This window comes from Ranitomeya imitator, chromosome 2, assembly GCF_032444005.1.
Source record: "Ranitomeya imitator isolate aRanImi1 chromosome 2, aRanImi1.pri, whole genome shotgun sequence".
In the NCBI taxonomy this organism is placed as follows: domain Eukaryota; kingdom Metazoa; phylum Chordata; class Amphibia; order Anura; family Dendrobatidae; genus Ranitomeya; species Ranitomeya imitator.
In genome coordinates this window covers 301,373,959-301,395,859 of record NC_091283.1, presented here as the reverse complement: position 1 = coordinate 301,395,859, position 21,901 = coordinate 301,373,959, and the positions used below count along the sequence as shown (strand labels likewise).

Genomic DNA, 21,901 nt, shown 5'->3' with positions numbered 1-21,901 from the left:
AATATACTACGTTGCTGGGCAATATACTACGTTGCTGGGCAATATACTACGTGGCTGGGCTATATACTACGTGGCTGGGCTATATACTACGTGGCTGGGCAATATACTACGTCGCTGGGCAATATACTACGTGGCTGGACAATATACTACGTTGCTGGGCAATATACTACGTTGCTGGGCAATATACTACGTGGCTGGTCAATATACTATGTGTCTGGGCAATATACTATATGTCTGGGCAATATACTACGTGTACGTGGCTGGGCAATATACTATGTGTCTGGGCAATATACTACGTGTACGTGGCTGGGCAATATACTACGTCACTGGGCAATATACTACGTGACTGGGCAATATACTACGTAACTGGGCAATATACTACGTGTCTGGACAATATACTACGTGTCTGGGCAATATACTACGTGTCTGGGCAATATACTACGTGGCTCTGTGCTGTATACTATGTAACGGCAATATAATATGTCACTGCAATATACTACGTGGCTGGACAATATACTACGTTGCTGGGCAATATACTACGTTGCTGGGCAATATACTACGTGGCTGGGCAATATACTACGTGGCTGGGCAATATACTACGTGGCTGGGCAATATACTACGTGGCTGGGCTATATACTACGTGGCTGGGCTATATACTACGTGGCTGGGCTATATACTACGTAGCTGGGCAATATACTACGTGGCTGGGCTATATACTACGTGGCTTGGCTATATACTACGTGGCTGGGCAATATACTACTTGGCTGGGCAATATACTACGTGGCTGGGCAATATACTACGTGGCTCTGCTGTATACTACGTAACTGGGCAATATAATATGTCACTGTGCAATATGCTACTTGGCTGGACAATATACTACGTTGCTGGGCAATATACTGCGTGTCTGGGCAATATACTACGTGGCTCTGTGCTGTATACTATGTAACTGGGCAATATAATATGTCACTGCAATATACTACGTGGCTGGACAATATACTACGTGGCTGGACAATATACTACGTGGCTGGGCAATATACTATGTGGCTGGGCAATATACTACGTGGCTGGGCAATATACTATGTGTCTGGGCAATATACTATGTGTCTGGGCAATATACTACGTGTCTGGGCAATATACTACGTGTCTGGGCAATATACTACGTGTCTGGGCAATATACTACGTGTCTGGGCAATATACTACGTGTCTGGGCAATATACTACGTGTCTGGGCAATATACTACGTGTCTGGGCAATATACTACGTGTCTGGGCAATATACTACGTGTCTGGGCAATATACTACGTGTCTGGGCAATATACTACGTGTCTGGGCAATATACTACGTGTCTGGGCAATATACTACGTGTCTGGGCAATATACTACGTGTCTGGGCAATATACTACGTGTCTGGGCAATATACTACGTGTCTGGGCAATATACTATGTGTTTGGGCAATATACTATGTGTCTGGGCAATATACTACGTGGCTGGCCAATATACTACGTGACTGGCCAATATACTGCGTGGCTCTGTGCTGTATACTACGTGGCTGGGCAATATACTACGTGGACATATATATTCTAGAATACCCGATGCGTTAGAATCGGGCCACCATCTAGTCTCTTATAAAAGCCTCAAACTTATGTGTGTGAATCAGACCTGAGATCTAACGTGATAGAAGATTACAGTGCGGGGAAGACGGGAAACCTTCATATAGACGGCCGGTGGTGATGGAGTCAGTGACGGACTCTGGACAAATCTGTTTCTAGAGCCGTAGTAGAAGATGGAGATGTCGTCCTCATCATGAAGTAGTTAGTTCTCCTGTCACGTGTAATGAATATCTCCTGCAGTATTGCTAATGCCGATTCCAGTGTCGGTAAATGAGACGAGAATTAGCGTTATGGAAGATGAGTCTATGAGAAACGTATTCAGCTGCCGACTCCGAGGAATAAACTGCTTGTTGTCTGTGGCCTAAATATATAGGTTTTATTAGTAGATGTAAAGAAGAAAATTAAATACTGTAAAATAATAAATCTCATATGTTTCCCTTATTATCTCCAGTAATTGTATTATTAAACAGGATTTTATGATGTTACATCGGCTCATCTTCTTCTCATTCAGGTCTCTACAATATCGGATCCTCTCAGTGAAGATCTTCTATATAAGAGAATTTTCCTGACTTACCCATTAAGGATGGATATGGACAGAGACAAGATGGCGGAGAGGATAATACACCTCACCCTAGAGATCCTCTTCCGGCTTACTGGAGAGGTGAGAGATTCTGATGACGTCACATTACATCATTCTTATCTATGGGAATAACAGATGGACAGAACTGGAGAGGTGAGGACTCTGGAAATGTCTGTAGTGAAATTTATTAATGTGTCTCTCCATAACCAGGATTACACAGTAGTGAAGAAGACCTCTAGTGAACACTGTCAGGATCCTGTGTCTGAGGGATGGGGAAGACACCTGAGCCCAATCACGGGGCCTCCACCTCACCCCCTGATACATGAGAACATCAATGACCAGAAGATCCTAGAACTCACCTACAAGATGATTGAGCTGCTGACTGGAGAGGTGACACTGCTGGGAATGCTGGGACATTATACAGTAAAACTACAAAGGGATCTGGGGATGACGGTATCATTGTATGTGTCAGGTTCCTATAAGGTGTCAGGATGTCGCTGTCTATTTCTCCATGGAGGAGTGGGAGTATTTAGAAGGACACAAAGATCTGTACAAGGACGTCACGATGGAGCTTCCCCAGCCCCTCACATCACCAGGTAATAGACAGGACTAAATACACACAGCCTATAATTATCTGTATGTAAACAATGAACTCAGTCCCTGTATGTGTTTCCTCCAGATCTATCCAGTAAGAGGACAACACCAGAGAGAAGTCCCTGTCCTCCTCTTCCACAGGACTGTAAGCAAGAAGATCCCAATGTTCCTCAGGATCATCAGGTAGATGGAGAGAAGGTGTCATGAGATCTCCCTTAGGCCGATTTCACACTTCCATTTATTTCCGGTCCCGGAAAAAACAATACCAGAGATGTCCATGTCCGTGTGTGTAATACTTGCGGCACACTTGTGGCATCCGTGTGCTGCCTCAGTACCACACAGACGGCCGCCTGGGAAGAAGCTCTACTGTAAGCGCTGTTTCCTCGGTTGCAGGTGCTGAAGACGCCTCTCATCGTTCTTCCCTGCTCTTCCGGAGATCGGCAGGAGCAGAAGAGAATGATGAGAGTTATATTAAAGTCTGAACGATGACAGCAGGTGGGGGCTTTTGGGACTCTTACTCCCATCATCTGACACTTGCTGCCGCTAATAACAGTGACAGCAGGAGCGGATGATCGGGGTATTACTCAGCCGCCACTTGCGATATAATCAAATAAATGAATGAAAAACCCGGTGTGGGTTCCCCCCTATTTTCTTGACCAACCAGGCAAAACTCACAGCTGGGGGCTACAACCCTCAGCTGTCAGCTTCAGCAAGGTTGGTTATCAAGAATAGAGGGTGTGAAGATCTGAGGTTGTGGGTTATAAAAAATCACCTAGGCAAGTTATCGATGCAACTATTTTTTATTGCATGCATCCATGGTTGTGCAACAAATCCAGGTAGATGGCCAACACACAATGTCCTCAGTCCACAAGTTCCCAATCTGAGATCAGTAGTTCCACTGGCTCCATAACAGGCGATGCCCACTGTCTCCCAACTTTTGGTTGGCCCACAGATTTTGTATCTCCAGCTGGTATAGTGTGCAGTCACAGCCTATGTTCCTCCAGACGATGGCTATCCTGACCGTAGCTCATGGATACCCCTCCAGCCAACAATCTCCAAAGCTCCATAGATCATCCATCCATTCCAGCTTGGATCCTCTTCCATTGAAATCTCTCCAACGACTGCCTGATTCAACCCTATGTCTTTTTCTCCCACCTCCTTGAACATTTTCCTTTAGCTCACAGAACAAGGCATATTCCATCAGCTGGGACTGTATGTGAGACCTCCCGTGGTGACGGCTCCCCTGAGTCTACTATCCCCAACCACACAATGGCCTAGGTTTGGGAGTACAATGGGAGCGAGACCTTGATACAAATGAGATTAATAGAGTCTGTCCTAAAGGTACCGTCACACATAACGATTTTGTTAACGATATCGTTGCGTTTTGTGACGTAGCAACGATATCGTTAACTAAATCGTTATGCTTGACAGCGACCAACGATCAGGCCCCTGTTGGGTGATCGTTGCTCGCTGCGAATGATCAGGACCTTTATTTGGTCGCTGATCACCCGCTGTCATCGCTGGATCGGCATGTGTGACGCCGATCCAGCGATGTTTTCACTGGTAACCAGGGTAAACATCGGGTTACTAAGCGCAGGGCTGCGCTTAGTAACCCGATGTTTACCCTGGTTACCATTGTAAATGTAAAAAAAAAAAAAAACACATACTCCCATTCCGATGTCTGTCATGTCCCCCGGCGTCCGCTTTCCTGCACTCCTCCTGCATCCTGTGTCAGCGCCGACCGGCCGTAAAGCAGAGCACAGCGGTGACGTCTCCGCTCTGCTTTACAGCCGGCATTTACACAGGATGCAGGAGGAGTGCAGGAAAGCGGACGCCGGGGGACGTAACAGACATCGGAATGTGAGTATGTGTTTTTTTTTTTTTTACATTTACAATGGTAACCAGGGTAAACCTCGGGTTACTAAGCGTGGCCCTGCGCTTAGTAACCCGATGTTTACCCTGGTTACCCGGGGACTTCGGCATCGTTTGTCGCTGGAGAGCTGTCTGTGTGACAGCTCTCCAGAGTCCACACAACGACTTACCAACGATCACGGCCAGATCGTATCGCTGGTCGTGATCGTTGGTAAATCGTTTAGTGTAAAGGTACCTTTAAGGTACCTTCACACTCAGCAACTTTACAACGAGAACAACAACGATCCGTGACGTTGCAGCGTCCTGGATAGCGATCTCGTTGTGTTTGACATGCAGCAGCGATCAGGATCCCGCTGTGCCATCGCTGGTCAGAGCTAGAAGTCCAGAACTTTATTTCGTCGTCAGGTCGGCGTGTATCGTCATGTTTGACAGCAAAAGCAACTATGCCTGCAATTTTTTACATGGAGCTAACAACCAGCGAGAACGATAAGTGAGTCGCCGTTACGTCACTGGATCGCTCCTGCATCGTTCTGGAGTTGCTGTGTTTGACGTCTCTACAGCGACCTAAACAGCGACGCTCCAGCGATCGGCTCGTTGTCTATATCGCTGCAGCGTCGCTGAGTGTGACGGTACCTTTAGGTTCACATAAACTCTAGCCTGCTCGTCTTCCTCTGCTGACTGCCACTGAATAGAAACATTGATTCCTGAGCATGAACTGCTGAGCAAGAAAATCACTAATAAAATAAAGCAAGAAAATCACTAATAAAACACATCAAGCAAATTATCTATCAAAGTACAATAATATTGATGTAAGGGTATGTGCACACGTTCAGGTTTTTTCGCGGTAAAAACGCTATAAAAACTCAGAAAAACGCATACATTATGCATCCTATCATTTAGAATGCATTTTGCATGTTTTGTGCACATGATGCGTTTTTTTCCCCGAAACAAAAGCGTTGCGGTAAAAAAAGCAGCATGTTCATTAATTTTGCGGATTTTCTGCGTTTTTCCCGCTACTCTATGCATTTGGGAAAAAACGCATGCGGATTTCTGGCAGAAATGTCCGTTTTTTGTAAGGAAAATTTCTTCAAGAAATCCTGATGTGTGCACATACCCTAACCGGTGCTCCGTGCTGGAAAAAGTCTTTATGTCTTAGAGCTGTGGTCTCCGCTCTACGTCCATTTGTCCTATTATCTTCAGTAAGCGGCCATATCCTCACACTGGGGTCCCCATGCTATGTTTGTTTTTAAATAAGTAAATTAACAAAAATGGCATGGGGTCCCCTGCATTTTTGGCAACCTACCTCGCTAAAGCTCACAGCTGGGGCTGGTATTTTCATGCTGGAAAGGGGCCATTGCTTTAGGCCCCCTCCAGCCTAAAAACAGCAGCCCACAGCTGCCCAGAAAAGACGCATCTATTAGATGCGCCAATTATGGTGCTTTGCCTGGGTCTTCCCACTTGCCCTGTAGCGGTGGCAATTGGGGTTAATATTTGTGGGGTTAAAGGGAACCTGTCACCCCGTTTTTTGAGATTGAGATATAAATACTGTTAAATAGGGCCTGTGCTGTGCGTTACTATAGTGTATGTAGTGTACCCTGATTCCCCATGTATGCTGAGAAATACATTACCAAAGTCGCCGTTTTCGCCTGTCAATCAGGCTGGTCAGGTCGGATGGGCGTGTTCACAGCGCTCTTTTCTTCCCCAGCTTTCCGTTGGTGGCGTAGTGGTGTGCGCATGTCCAAGGTCCGGATTCCCTGCGCCCACGTGAAGACACAGCGCGCGATCTGCGCTGTCATCCCTTTCATCGGTGGGGGCGGCCATCTTCCTGGGGCCGCGCGTGCGCAGATGTAGTGCTCTGCTGCACGGGGCTTCAGGAAAATGGCCGCGGGATGCCGCGCGTGCGCAGAAGAGATCACGGCGGCCATTTTCCCAAAGCCGAGTTTGCATCTCGGCTTTGGGAAAATGGCCGCCGTGATCTCTTCTGCGCACGCGCGGCATCCCGCAGCCATTTTCCTGAAGCCCCGTGCAGCAGAGCACTACATCTGCGCACGCGCGGCCCCAGGAAGATGGCCGCCCCCACCGATGAAAGGGATGACAGCGCAGATCGCGCGCTGTGTCTTCACGTGGGCGCAGGGAATCCGGACCTTGGACATGCGCACACCACTACGCCACCAACGGAAAGCTGGGGAAGAAAAGAGCGCTGTGAACACGCCCATCCGACCTGACCAGCCTGATTGACAGGCGAAAACGGCGACTTTGGTAATGTATTTCTCAGCATACATGGGGAATCAGGGTACACTTCATACACTATAGTAACGCACAGCACAGGCCCTATTTAACAGTATTTATATCTCAATCTCAAAAAACGGGGTGACAGGTTCCCTTTAATGTCACCTTTATATTGTCAAGTGACATGAAGCCCATGGCTTAGTAATGGAGAAGTGTCTATAAGACACCCAGGGCCGCCATCAGGGCATTACTGCCCTGACTGGCGTATGGGGCAGAGGGGGCCCCGTCTCATCGGGCCGGGCCCCGAGATGCAGGTTCTATTGCTTTGCGGGCCCGTCAGGCAATAGTTAAAGCCGCCAGCCAATCGGAGGCTGGCAGCTGACATCAGCGCGCACGTCACCTTCGTATGACGTCATTGTCATTCGCCGGTGAGTCCGCGCTGAAATGTCTGGGATGGACGTCGGCGCTGGAGCCCGGCCAGGTAAGAAGAAAGCAGTTTTTTTTTTTTTGTTTTTTTTTTTTTACTGAATGCGGCAAGCGCGGGGCAGATTGGAGACACACGTGGGAAGAATGACAACACAGGGGACAGAATGAAAACACAGGGGGCAGAATGAAGAAAATTGGGCAGAATGAAGAAAACACGGAGCAGAATGAAAACACGGAGCAGAATGAAAACACGGAGCAGAATGAAAACACGGGGCAGAATGAAAACACAGGGGGCAGAATGAAGAAAACATGGGGCAGAATGAAGAAAACACGGAGCAGAATGAAAACACAGGGGGCAGAATGAAGAAAACACGGAGCAGAATGAAAACACGGGGCAAAATGAAAACAGGGGGCAGAATAAAAACACGGGACAGAATGAAAATGGGGCAGAATGAAAAGAACACGGGGCAGAATGAACACGGGGCAGGAATGGACCCAACACAGAAGCAGAATGAAAACAGGGAGAAGGAATGGAAACAACACGGGAAGAATGTGGGACATGGGGCAGCATGAGACACGGGGCAGGATGTGAGACACGGGGGCAGAATGTGAGACACGGGGAAGAATGTGAGACAGAGGGGGCAGGATGGGAGACACGGGGACAGGATGGGAGACAGCAGAATGTGAGACACGGGGGCAGGATGGGCGACACGGGGGCAGGATGGAGACAGATGGGACAGGATCATGGTGCAGGATGGATACGATGGAGACAGATGGGGCGGTAGGATCATGGGACAGATGGGGCAGGATCATGGTGCAGGATGGATATGATGGAGACAGATGGGGCGGTAGGATCATGGGACAGATGGGGCAGGATCATGGGGACAGATGGGGCAGAATCATGGGGACAGATGGAGCAGGATCATGGTGACAGATGGGGCAGGATCATGGTGACAGATGGGGCAGGATCATGGGGACAGATGGGGCAGGATCATGGGAACAGATGGGGCAGGATCATGGGGACAGATGGGGCAGGATCATGGGGACAGATGGGGCAGGACCATGGGGACAGATGGGGCAGGACCATGGGGACAGATGGGGCAGGATCATGGGGACAGATGGGGCAGGATCATGGGGACAGATGGGGCAGGATCATGGGAACAGATGGGGCAGGATCATGGGGACAGATGGGGCAGGATGGATACTCATGAGGGCAGAATGGGAAAACGTATGGCTGGAACCAGGAATGAGATACATGGGGCCAGGCTGGGGGATATTATTACCATAGGGGCTAATTAAGGGATATTATTACTGCAGTGATGTATTTATTTTATTTTTTGAGTATACTGTTTTAAATGAGGGGGAGGGTCCTGTTACTGTGCAGTGCGACACTATGTTAAGTAAAATTGAGTAATGTGTTCTGCAAGCAGAGCTCTAGATAACTGTTATTTCCTGCAGAGACGACTCCTGGCTAGAAGAAGTGATGGTGGTCTGTGCTGGATTAAGATGAAAAGCGAAGCTGAAGAAATACACCTAGAGACGTCACTGGTGAGTCAGTGTGTTACCTGTACACTGAGACTATACACTGTATACTATATACAGCGGTCCTGTGTACAATGTTACCAGTGATCACTGAATTACTTTTACACTGACACAATATACAGAGCTCCTGTGTACAATGTCACCAGTGATCACTATATTACTTTTACACTGACTATATACAGAGCTCCTGTGTATAATGTCACCGCTGATCACTGTATTAGCTGTAAGACACTGCATACTTAGTACAGATCTCCTGTGTATAATGGCCCTTTTGGTGATAGTATTGCGATTTTTTTTTTTTTTTATTAACCCCTTCATGACCCAGCCTATTTTGACCTTAATGACCTTGCCATTTTTTGCAATTCTGACCAGTGTCCCTTTATGAGGTAATAACTCAGGAACGCTTCAACGGATCCTAGCGGTTCTGAGATTGTTTTTTCGTGACATATTGGGCTTCATGTTAGTGGTAAATTTAGGTCAATAAATTCTGCGTTTATTTGTGATAAAAACGGAAATTTGGCGAAAATTTTGAAAATTTCGCATTTTTCACATTTTGAATTTTTATTCTGTTAAACCAGAGAGATATGTGACACAAAATAGTTAATAAATAACATTTCCCACATGTTTACTTTACATCAGCACAATTTTGGAAACAAAATTTTTTTTTGTTAGGAAGTTATAAGGGTTAAAATTTGACCAGCGATTTGTCATTTTTACAACGAAATTTACAAAACCATTTTTTTTAGGGACCACCTCACATTTGAAGTCAGTTTGAGGGGTCTATATGGCTGAAAATACCCAAAAGTGACACCATTCTAAAAACTGCACCCCTCAAGGTACTCAAAACCACATTCAAGAAGTTTATTAACCCTTCAGGTGCTTCACAGCAGCAGAAGCAACATGGAAGGAAAAAATGAACATTTAACTTTTTAGTCACAAAAATTATCTTTTAGCAACAATTTTTTTATTTTCCCAATGGTAAAAGGAGAAACTGAACCACGAAAGTTGTTGTGCAATTTGTCCTGAGTACGCTGATACCTCATATGTGGGGGTAAACCACTGTTTGGGCGCACGGCAGGGCTTGGAAGGGAAGGAGCGCCATTTGACTTTTTGAATCAAAAATTGGCTCCACTCTTTAGCGGACACCATGTCACGTTTGGAGAGCCCCCGTGTGCCTAAAAATTGGAGCTCCCCCACAAGTGACCCCATTTTGGAAACTAGACGCCCCAAGGAACTTATCTAGATGCATAGTGGCAACAGGATAAAATGGATCCTAAAATGTGTTGGGCAATTTCTCCTGAGTACGCCGATACCTCATATGTGGGGGTAAACCACTGTTTGGGCACATGGTAAGGCTCGGAAGGGAAGGAGCGCCATTTGACTTTTTGAATGAAAAATTATTTCCATCGTTAGCGGACACCATGTCGCGTTTGGAGAGCTCCTGTGTGCCTAAACATTGGCGCTCCCCCACAAGTGACCCCATTTTGGAAACTAGACCCCCCAAGGAACTTATTTAGATGCCTAGTGAGCACTTTAAACCCTTAGGTGCTTCACAAATTGATCTATAAAAATGAAAAAAATTATTTTCGCCTCAATTTTTTCATTTTCACATGGGCAGTAGGATAAAATGGATCATAAAATTTGTTGGGCAATTTCTCCCGAGTACGCCGATACCTCATATGTGGGGGTAAACCACTGTTTGGGCACACGGCAGGGCTCGGAAGGGAAGGCGCGCCATTTGACTTTTTGAATGGAAAATTAGCTCCAATTGTTAGCGGACACCATGTCGCGTTTGGAGAGCCCCTGTGTGCCTAAACATTGGAGCTCACCCACAAGTGACCCCATTTTGGAAACTAGACCCCCCAAGGAACTTATCTAGATGCATATTGAGCACTTTAAACCCCAAGGTGCTTCACAGAAGTTTATAACGCAGAGCCATGAAAATAAAAAATAATTTTTCTTTCCTCAAAAATGATTTTTTAGCCTGGAATTTCCTATTTTGCCAAGGATAATAGGAGAAATTGGACCCCAAATATTGTTGTCCAGTTTGTCCTGAGTACGCTGATACCCCATATGTGGGGGTAAACCACTGTTTGGGCGCACGGCAGGGCTCGGAAGGGATGGCACGCCATTTGGCTTTTTAAATGGAAAATTAGCTCCAATCATTAGCGGACACCATGTCACGTTTGGAGAGCCCCTGTGTGCCTAAACATTGGAGATACCCCAGAAATGACCCCATTTTGGAAACTAGACCCCCAAAGGAACTAATCTAGATGTGTGGTGAGCACTTTTAACCCCCAAGTGCTTCATAGAAGTTTATAATGCAGAGCCGTGAAAATAATAAATACGTTTTCTTTCCTCAAAAATAATTATTTAGCCCAGAATTTTTTATTTTCCCAAGGGTTACAGGAGAAATTGGACCCCAAAAGTTGTTGTCCAGTTTCTCCTGAGTACGCTGATACCCCATGTGTGGGGGTAAACCACTGTTTGGGCACACGTCGGGGCTCAGAAGGGAAGTAGTGACTTTTGAAATGCAGACTTTGATGGAATGGTCTGCGGGCGTCACATTGCGTTTGCAGAGCCCCTGGTGTGCCTAAACAGTAGAAACCCCCCACAAGTGACCCCATTTTAGAAACTAGACCCCCCAAGGAACTTATCTAGATATGTGGTGAGCACTTTGAACCCCCAAGTGCTTCACAGACGTTTACAACGCAGAGCCGTGAAAATAAAAAATAATTTTTCTTTCCTCAAAAATGATGTTTTAGCAAGCATTTTTTTAGATTCACAAGGGTAACAGGAGAAATTGGACCCCAGTAATTGTTGCGCAGTTTATCCTGAGTACACTGATACCCCATATGTGGGGGTAAACCACTGTTTGGGCACACTTCAGGGCTCGGAAGTGAGGGAGCACCATTTGACTTTTTGAATACGAGATTGGCTGGAATCAATGGTGGCGCCATGTTGCGTTTGGAGACCCCTGATGTGCCTAAACAGTGGTAACCCCTCAATTCTACCTCCAACACTAACCCCCCCACACCCCTAACCCTAATCCCAACTGTAGCCATAACGCTAATCACAACCCTAACCACAACCCTAATTCCAACCCTAACCCTAAGGCTATGTGCCCACGTTGCGGATTCGTGTGAGATATTTCCGCACCATTTTTGAAAAATCCGCGGGTAAAAGGCACTGCGTTTTACCTGCGGATTTTCCGCGGATTTCCAGTGTTTTTTGTGCGGATTTCACCTGCGGATTCCTATTGAGGAACAGGTGTAAAAAGCCGCGGAATCCGCACAAAGAATTGACATGCTGCGGAAAATACAACGCAGCGTTTCCGCGCGGTATTTTCTGCACCATGGGCACAGCGGATTTGGTTTTTCATATGTTTACATGGTACTGTAAACCTGATGGAATACTGCTGTGAATCCGCAGCGGCCAATCCGCAGCCAAATCCGCACCGTGTGAACATAGCCTGATTCTAAAGGTATGTGCACACGCTGCGGAAAACGCTGCAGATCCGCAGCAGTTTCCCATGAGTTTACAGTTCAATGTAAACCTACGGGAAACAAAAATCGCTGTACACATGCTGCGGAAAAACTGCACGGAAACGCAGCGGTTTACATTCCGCAGCATGTCACTTCTTTGTGCGGATTCCGCAGCGGTTTTACAACTGCTCAAATAGAAAATCGCAATTGTAAAACCGCAGTGAAATGCGCAGAAAAAAACGCGGTAAATCCGCCATAAATCCGCAGCGGTTTAGCACTGCGGATTTATCAAATCCGCAGCGGAAAAATCCGCAGAGGACCAGAATACGTGTGCACATACCGAAACCCTAACCCTACCCCTAACCCTAGCCCTAGCCCTAACCCTAGCCCTAACCCTAGCCCTACCCCTAGCCCTACCCCTAGCCCTAACCCTACCCCTAACCCTTCCCCTAACCCTAACCCTATTCTAACATTAGTGGAAAAAAAAAATTTCTTTATTTTTTTATTGTCCCTACCTATGGGGGTGACAAAGGGGGGGGGGGTCATGTATTATTTTTTTTATTTTGATCACTGAGATAGATTATATCTCAGTGATCAAAATGCACTTTGGAACGAATCTGCCTGCCGGCAGATTCGGCGGGCGCACTGCGCATGCGCCCGCCATTTTGGAAGATGGCGGCGCCCAGGGAGAAGACGGACGGGACCCCGGCTGGATCGGTAAGTATGATGGGGTGGGGGGGGGATCGGAGCACGGGGGGGATCGAAGCACGGGGGGGGGGGATCGGAGCACGGGGGGCGTGGAACGGAGCACGGGGGGGCTGGAACGGAGCATGGGGGGGGTGGAACGGAGCACGGGGGGGTGGATCTGAATGCAGGGGGGGTGATTGGAGCACGGGGGGGTGATTGGAGCACGGGGTGAGCGGACAAGAGCACGGGGGGGAGCGGAGCACTGGATGGAGGAGAGCCGGAGCAGTGTACCGGCCAGATCGGGGGGCTGGGGGGGCGATCGGTGGGGTGGGGGCACACTAGTATTTCCAGCCATGGCCGATGATATTGCAGCATCGGCCATGGCTGGATTGTAATATTTCACCCGTTATAATGGGTGAAATATTACAAATCGCTCTGATTGGCAGTTTCACTTTCAACAGCCAATCAGAGCGATCGTAGCCACGAGGGGGTGAAGCCACCCCCCCTGGGCTAAACTACCACTCCCCCTGTCCCTGCAGATCGGGTGAAATGGGAGTTAACCCTTTCACCCGATCTGCAGGGACGCGATCTTTCTGTGACACAGCATATGCGTCACAGGTCGGATTGGCACCGACTTTCATGACGCATACGCTGTGTCACAGGTCGGGAAGGGGTTAATGATCAGTATTTTAATATTCAGTCACCATGTGGTGGTAATATGTTGTCCGGCCATGGTGTAGCGGTATTTGTTCCCTGTATGTGGTATTATTCATCACTATGTGGTGGTAATATGTGGTCTGGTCATGGTGTGGCGGTATTTGTTCCTTGTATGTGGTATAGGTCACTGTGGTGGTAATATGTGGTCTGGTCATGGTGTGGTGGTATTTGTCTCTTGTATCTGGTATTATTCGGTCACTGTGGTGGTAGTATGTGATCTGGACATGGTGTGGCAGTATTAGTTCCTTGTATGTGGTATTACAGGTCACTGTGTGGTGGTAATATGTGATCTGGTCATGGTGCAGTGTATTTGTCCCTTGTATATGATATTATTGGTCATATTAAAAATTGAAAAATAAATAAAAATATACCTAAATTGGATTGCATATTTTAACAAATTTTTAATAGGTCAGCGTAGTGTAGAGCTCAGCCAAAAGAGTCTGCCTTGTTGTGGTGGCAGATTAGAAAAATATTTTGGCTAAAACAAAAGCTGCTGGCTATATGTGTGATCTGGTGATGGGAACTGTTAATGTATGATTGGTGAGAAGTGGAGTTTTTTCAAGAGAGAGCGGTGGGACTTTGGACAGTTTGAGGGGTGGAGGCGGGACTGGGGTGGAGCCTGGGCGGAGTCTCAAAGGGGCCCCGAAAATTTTGCCTGTATGGGGCCTGAAATTCCTAGTGGCAGCCCTGAAGACACCTATCCATTACTAATCCTATAGTTATACAGTATGTAAATAAAGACACAGCCAGAATAAAATCCTTTAATTGAAAAAATGACCGACTCCTTTATTAATCTCAATTAAACCATAGTTACTGCATCGTCTAATTCCACCGAAGCCCTCGATCTATAATAAAAGTAAATAAAAAAACCCAACAATCTACCATACCTGTCCGTCGTTCTGTCCCACGCTAGTGCTGCGCGTTCCCATTGCCTTGAATGGGCGCGCTAACGGACGCGTTGCACGGCGTTAATTTCGCCGTGCAACGCTGTCCGTTAAACGCGATCCCATACCGCAATGGGAACCCAGCCTTACAGGAGATCGAGGGCTTTGGTGGAATTAGTCAAGGTTCATAAGTATGGTTTAATTGAGAATCTTAGGAGTCTGTGTCATTTTTTCAATTAAAGGACTTTATTCTGGCTGTGTCTTTATTTACCATATACCTATAGGATTAGTAATGGAGAGATGTCTTAGACACTTCTCCATTACTAAACTGTGGGCTTGATGTCACCTGACAATACAAAGATGAAATCAACCCCACAAATATTAACCCCTCTTGCCACCGCTACAGGGCAAGTGGGAAGAGTCGGACAAAGCGCCAAAATTGGCGCATCTAATAGATGCACCCTTTCTAGGCAGCTGCAGGCTGCTGATTTTTAGGCTGGGGGGTCAATATCCATGGCCCCATACCAACCTTAGAATACCAGCCCCCAGCTGTGAGCTTTAGCAAAGCTGGTTGTCAAAAATGGGGGGGACCCCACACCATTTTTTAAAATGATTTATTTAAATAAATATAAAAATAGCGTGGGTGCCCCTCTATTCTTGGTAACCAACCTTGCTGCATCTGACAGCTGAGGGTTGCAGCCCCCAGCTGTGAGGTTTGCGTGGTTGGTTCAAGAAAATATGGGGAACCCACACCGGGTTTTTCATTCATTTATTTCGATATATTGCAGGTGGCGGGTGAGGAATACCCCTATCATCCCCTCCTGCTGTCACTGTTATTAGCGGCAGCAGGTGTCAGATGATGGAAGTAATAGTCCCCAAAGCCCCCACCTGCTGTCATCGTTCGGACTTTAATATCTTTCGGACTTTAATATAACTCTCATCATTCTCCTTTGCTCGCGCCGACCTCCGGCAGATCAGGGGAGAATGATGAGAGCCGTCTTCAGCACCTGCCGCCAGGAAACAGCGCTTACTGTAGCGCTTCTTCCCCGGTGCTGATGTGTGTCACACGGAGGACATCAATGTGTATTCTTAATTTGCACGTGTGCAGTACGTTTTGCCGTCCATGCTGACGGTGAAAAAACGGACATATCTACGTGTGGGTCATACAGACACACGGTCCATGGAAACACGGTGACACGTGCACAGACCCATTCATTCCGGTACGTGTGAAAACTCACCTCACGTACTGGAGACATGGATGTGTGAAAGGGGCTTTATGATGTTGTGGTAGTTCACTCACGTGGCGGCACACAGAGGTAGGAAAAATGGGAACACCGTCTCTTTAATGTAAGGCAGCATAAACCAACTTGTGGGGAAAACAAACTCAGCCTTTTTAGCTAAAACAGGAAAAAAACAGCAAAAGAAAACAAAATGCAGCACAGTCTGTATGTTGCAGGTGGCACCCCGCTCTGGAGCAGCACAGTCCGTATGTTGCGGGTAGCACCCCGCTCTGGAGCAGCACAGGTTCAGTCTGTACTCGACGAGCCACAAAGCCTCTGGAGGTTCCTCTCTCCAGGCTAGCTGAACCCAGACTGCCTGTAGAGCTCGGTTATTTCAACCCAAGCCTGTAACTTCCCCATCATGTGATTGATCACATGATCATGTCCTCATGCAGGTCCTGGCAAGTCTGCCAGGGGAGATAAAGTGGACCTTCTCCCACCCGCTCCAGCCCTTTTTATGCAACTTATCCCTCACAGCACGTAGTGTGCTGGAGAAAAAATGCTCTGGTTTCACATCACTGACGCCGTTAAGCGCAGTGACACATATCTCCCCTCTATCACCTTACCAGTGACCCTGTCACAATGTGTAGATGGCTGTGAACTTCTTGTGTTCAGTGTTGCTTTATCCACCAGTATTATATGTGTTATACTTGTGTAATGAGAATGGTGGAGATGGCAGGATTAGAGCTGATCATAGATGTGACTTCTCCATCTGTCTGTGACTTTAACAATATTTGTTTCAGGGTGAAGATCTGACCCATATTAATACTACAGAGACATATGTGAGGGGTGATGAGCAGTGTAAAGAGGAGATTCCTACATATGACTACCCAGGTGAGTAGTGACCACTAAATGCAGAGAAGTCACAGATTCTTCTCAGTCACCGGCTGTGGCTGCTTTATCAGTGGTGTAGTCCGGCCGTATCACAATCGTGTGATCACCATTTTGCCTCTAGACCACAACATTCTCCTCCACCCAAAACTGTGCAAATGACTTTGGGCATGGAAAGCCCTATTCTATAGAACTTATAACCTGGAAGATCCACCTACCCCCTGAGATTAGAAGACTCGGACCGTTACCTGCCCAGATCTGTAAACTACAAAGCCAAATGACAGCGTACGTAGAATGTGCTGACAAGTTAGAAAAATATTATGATGAGCCTTTTAGAGAAAACGGAGGGTAATGATGCTGTTGGCTTCCAACATCCCTGATATGAGAGGAAGGAAAAAATCAGGGCTTTGAAAAGCGCTGCCAAATGCTGAGCCATAAAATTGGCTATCAAAACAAATGAACGTAAAAAAAACCCAAACTTTTCATTTTAATATTCTACCCATTTCCGATGTGAACCAGCTCCTTCCTCAGGCATATACAAATGATACATTGTGGATGTTTTACAGGTCCTTCTCAAAAAATTAGCATATAGTGTTAAATTTCATTATTTACCATAATGTAATGATTACAATTAAACTTTCATATATTATAGATTCATTATCCACCAACTGAAATTTGTCAGGTCTTTTATTGTTTTAATACTGATGATTTTGGCATACAACTCCTGATAACCCAAAAAACCTGTCTCAATAAATTAGCATATCAAGAAAAGGTTCTCTAAACGACCTATTACCCTAATCTTCTGAATCAACTAATTAACTCTAAACACATGCAAAAGATACCTGAGGCTTTTATAAACTCCCTGCCTGGTTCATTACTCAAAACCCCCATCATGGGTAAGACTAGCGACCTGACAGATGTCAAGAAGGCCATCATTGACACCCTCAAGCAAGAGGGTAAGACCCAGAAAGAAATTTCTCAACAAATAGGCTGTTCCCAGAGTGCTGTATCAAGGCACCTCAATGGTAAGTCTGTTGGAAGGAAACAATGTGGCAGAAAACGCTGTACAATGAGAAGAGGAGACCGGACCCTGAGGAAGATTGTGGAGAAGGACCGATTCCAGACCTTGGGGAACCTGAGGAAGCAGTGGACTGAGTCTGGTGTGGAAACATCCAGAGCCACCGTGCACAGGCGTGTGCAGGAAATGGGCTACAGGTGCCGCATTCCCCAGGTAAAGCCACTTTTGAACCATAAACAGCGGCAGAGGCGCCTGACCTGGGCTGCAGAGAAGCAGCACTGGACTGTTGCTAAGTGGTCCCAAGTACTTTTTTCTGATGAAAGCAAATTTTGCATGTCATTCGGAAATCAAGGTGCCAGAGTCTGGAGGAAGACTGGGGAGAAGGAAATGCCAAAATGCCTGAAGTCCAGTGTCAAGTACCCACAGTCAGTGATGGTGTGGGGTGCCATGTCAGCTGCTGGTGTTGGTCCACTGTGTTTCATCAAGGGCAGGGTCAATGCAGCTAGCTATCAGGAGATTTTGGAGCACTTCATGCTTCCATCGGCTGAAATGCTTTATGGAGATGAAGATTTCATTTTTCAGCACGGCCTGGCACCTGCTCACAGTGCCAAAACCACTGGTAAATGGTTTACTGACCATGGTATTACTGTGCTCAATTGGCCTGCCAACTCTCCTGACCTGAACCCCATAGAGAATCTGTGGGATATTGTGAAGAGAAAGTTGAGAGACGCAAGACCCAACACTCTGGATGAGCTTAAGGCCGCTATTGAAGCATCCTGGGCCTCCATAACATCTCAGCAGTGTCACAGGCTGATTGCCTCCATGCCACGCCGCATTGAAGCAGTCATTTCTGCCAAAGGATTCCCGACCAAGTATTGAGTGCATAACTGAACATTATTATTTGATGGTTTTTTTGTTTGTTATTAAAAAACACTTTTATTTGATTGGATGGGTGAAATATGCTAATTTATGAGACAGGTTTTTTGGGTTATCAGGAGTTGTATGCCAAAATCATCAGTATTAAAACAATAAAAGACCTGACAAATTTCAGTTGGTGGATAATGAATTTATAATATATGAAAGTTTAATTGTAATCATTACATTATGGTAAATAATGAAATTTAACACTATATGCTAATTTTTTGAGAAGGACCTGTATATCCTCCAGAATGGCGTCACTGATCCAATTGCTTAATTCATTAATTAAACCGCCCCTATGGTGCAGTTTTTTTGTGTTAAAACCTTTCTTCATATACAAAACAATTCAAATAGATGTAAAATGCATATTGGATGCACAATAAAATCCATATAAAGAAAAATACAGTACATGGGAAATCCTCCGGTTTAAGGCCATGTTCACACAGTGCGTTTTTTACCGCGGAACCGCGGCGGTTTTGCCGCTGCGGTTCCGCAGCTGTTTTCCATGCAGGGTACAGTACACTGTACCCTATGGAAAACAGGACACACTGTGCACATGGTCCGGAAATTGTAAAAAAAAAGACGCGCTGAATAGCTCCCGGAAAAAAGAAGGAGCATGTCAATTCTTTTTCCGGAGCCGCAGCGGTTCTGCACCCATAGACCTCCATTGTGAGGTCCAAACCGCAGTAAAACCCGCAGATCAAAAATATATCTGCGGGTTTTACTGCGGTTTGATGTGCAGAACCGCTGCAGCAGGAAGTGCGGGGAGCGGGCGGAAGTGCGTGGGCGGAGTGTGGCTGCCCCCCCCGTGTTCCGATCCCGCCCCCCCGTGCTCCGATGCCCCCCCCCCAGTGCTCTGATGCCCCCCCCGTGCCCTAATCTCCCCCCCTTATACTCACCCGGCGTCCCGGTGTCCGTCCGGCCGTCTTCTCCCTGGGCGCCGCCATCTTGCAAAATGGCGGGCGCATGCGCAGTGCGCCCGCCGAATCTGCCGGCCGGCAGATTCGTTCCAAAGTGCATTTTGATCACTGAGATATAACCTATCTCAGTGATCAAAATAAAAAAATAGTAAATGACACCCCCCCCCCTTTGTCACCCCCATAGGTAGGGACAATAAAAAAAATAAAGAATTTTTTTTTTTTTTTTTTTTTCACTAAGGTTAGAATAGGGGTAGGGTTAGGGTTAGGGGTAGGGGTAGGGTTAGGGGTAGGGTTAGGGGTAGGGTTAGGGGTAGGGGTAGGGTTAGGGTATTTTCAGCCATTTTAACCCTAAAAAAATTCCTAGAAAACACACAGACTCTGGCTAGAAAACTGCATCAAAAAAACGCATCAAAAAACGCATCAAAAAACGCATCAAAAACGGACCAAAAAAGGACCAAAAAAAGGACCTGCGTTTTCTGCCAAGAGCTGCAGTTTTTTAAAAAACAGTCAGGAAAAAAAAAGGATGGAAATCCTGAACGTGTGAACATACCCTAAGAATGGATAGTTTAAAAATCCAATAGGATTCTCTATTCACAAGTCTTTGGGACCTATTAGACACACGTTCTGATATTTGTTCTAATAAATGGAGTCTTAATCTGGTGGGATCTTGTTCATATTTTGAAACGAAATGCCTAAACAGACAGTTTACACCTTTCCTAATATTATGTCTCTGGCTGGTCATCCTATTATGGATCGCTTGGGTCATTTTTAGATCCCTGATATTGGATGAATCTACCTTCTCCCCTTCTGTGCTGCTGAATGTGCTCATATGGTCCCTACAAGACCAGGTCCAGTCTCTCTGACCAAACTTCGATTTTTTGTTTGACAACATTAAATGTGCAGTGAGGTCAAGTGTGAATTTCTGTACAATAACAGCCATTTGGTAAATTCAAAAAAGCTAATTTTTTTCTCATTAATGTACACTCTGCACCCCATATTGACTGAAAAACAACAGGAATGTAGTAATTTTTGCAAATTTATTAAAAAAGAAAAACTGAAATATCACATGGTCATAAGTATTCAGACCCTTTGCTCAGTATTGAGTAGAAGCACCTTTACAGCTACTACAGCCATGAGTCTTCTTGGGAATGATGCAACAAGTTTTTCACACATGGATTTGGGGATCCTCTGCCATTCTTCCTTGCAGATCCTCTCCAGTTCCGTCAGGTTGGATGGTGAACGTTGGTGGACAGCCATTTTCAGGTCTCTCCAGAGATGCTCAATTGGGTTTAGGGCAGGGCTCTGGCTGGGCCAGTCAAGAATGGTCACAGAGTTGTTCTGAAGCCACTCCTTTGTGTTCTTAGTGTCATTGTCTTGTTGGAAGGTGAACCTTCTGCCAAGTCTGAGGTCCAGAGCACTCTGAAAGTGGATTTCATCCAGGATATCTCAGTACTTGGCCACATTCATGTTTCCTTCAATGACAACCAGTCATCCTGTCCCTGCAGCTGAAAAACACCCCCATAACATGATGCGGCCACCATCATGTTTCACTGTTGGGATTGTTTTGGGCAGGTGATGAGCAGTGCCTGGTTTTCTCCACACATACCGCTTTGAATTTTCACTAAAAAGGTCCATCTTTGTCTCATCAGACCAGAGAATCTTATTTCTCATAGTCTGAGAGTCCTTCATGTGTTTTTTAGCAAACTCTACGTGGGCTTTCATATGTCTTGCACTGAGGAGAGGCTTCCGGGCCACTGTGCCATAAAGGCCCGACTGGTGGAGGGCTGCAGTGATAGTTGACTTTCTCCCATCTGCCTACTGCATCTGTGGAGCTCAGCCACACTGATCTTGGGGTTCTTCTTTACCTCTCTCACCGAGGCTCTTCTCCCACGATTGCACAATTTGGCAGACGGCCAGGTCTAGGAAGACTTCTGATGGTCCCAAACTTCTTCCATTTAAGGATTATGGAGGCCACTGTGCTCTTAGGAACCTTGAGTACTGCAGAAATTCTTTTGTAACCTTGGCCAGATCTGTGCCTTGCTGCAATTCTGTCTCTGCGCTCCTTGGCCAGTTCCTTTGACCTTATGATTCTCATTTGGTCTGACATGCACTGTGAGCTATGAGGTGTGTGCCTTTCCAAATCAATTCCTATCAGTTTAACCCCTTACTGACATCGGGTGTAATAGTGCGCCGATGTCAGACTTCCTCCCTTTGATGTGGGCTCCGGTGGTGAGCCCACATCTTTCATCATGTTTTGAACAGCTGACATGTGCCCGCAATAGCCACGGGTGGAATCGAGATCCAGCCACGG

At 46.4% G+C, this 21,901-nt stretch overlaps 1 pseudogene; it reads left to right on the top strand.

Moving 5' to 3' along the window:
• The window catches only part of LOC138663364 (zinc finger protein 585A-like), a 90,039-nt pseudogene that overhangs the window by 2,128 nt on the left and 66,010 nt on the right, over positions 1-21,901 (top strand).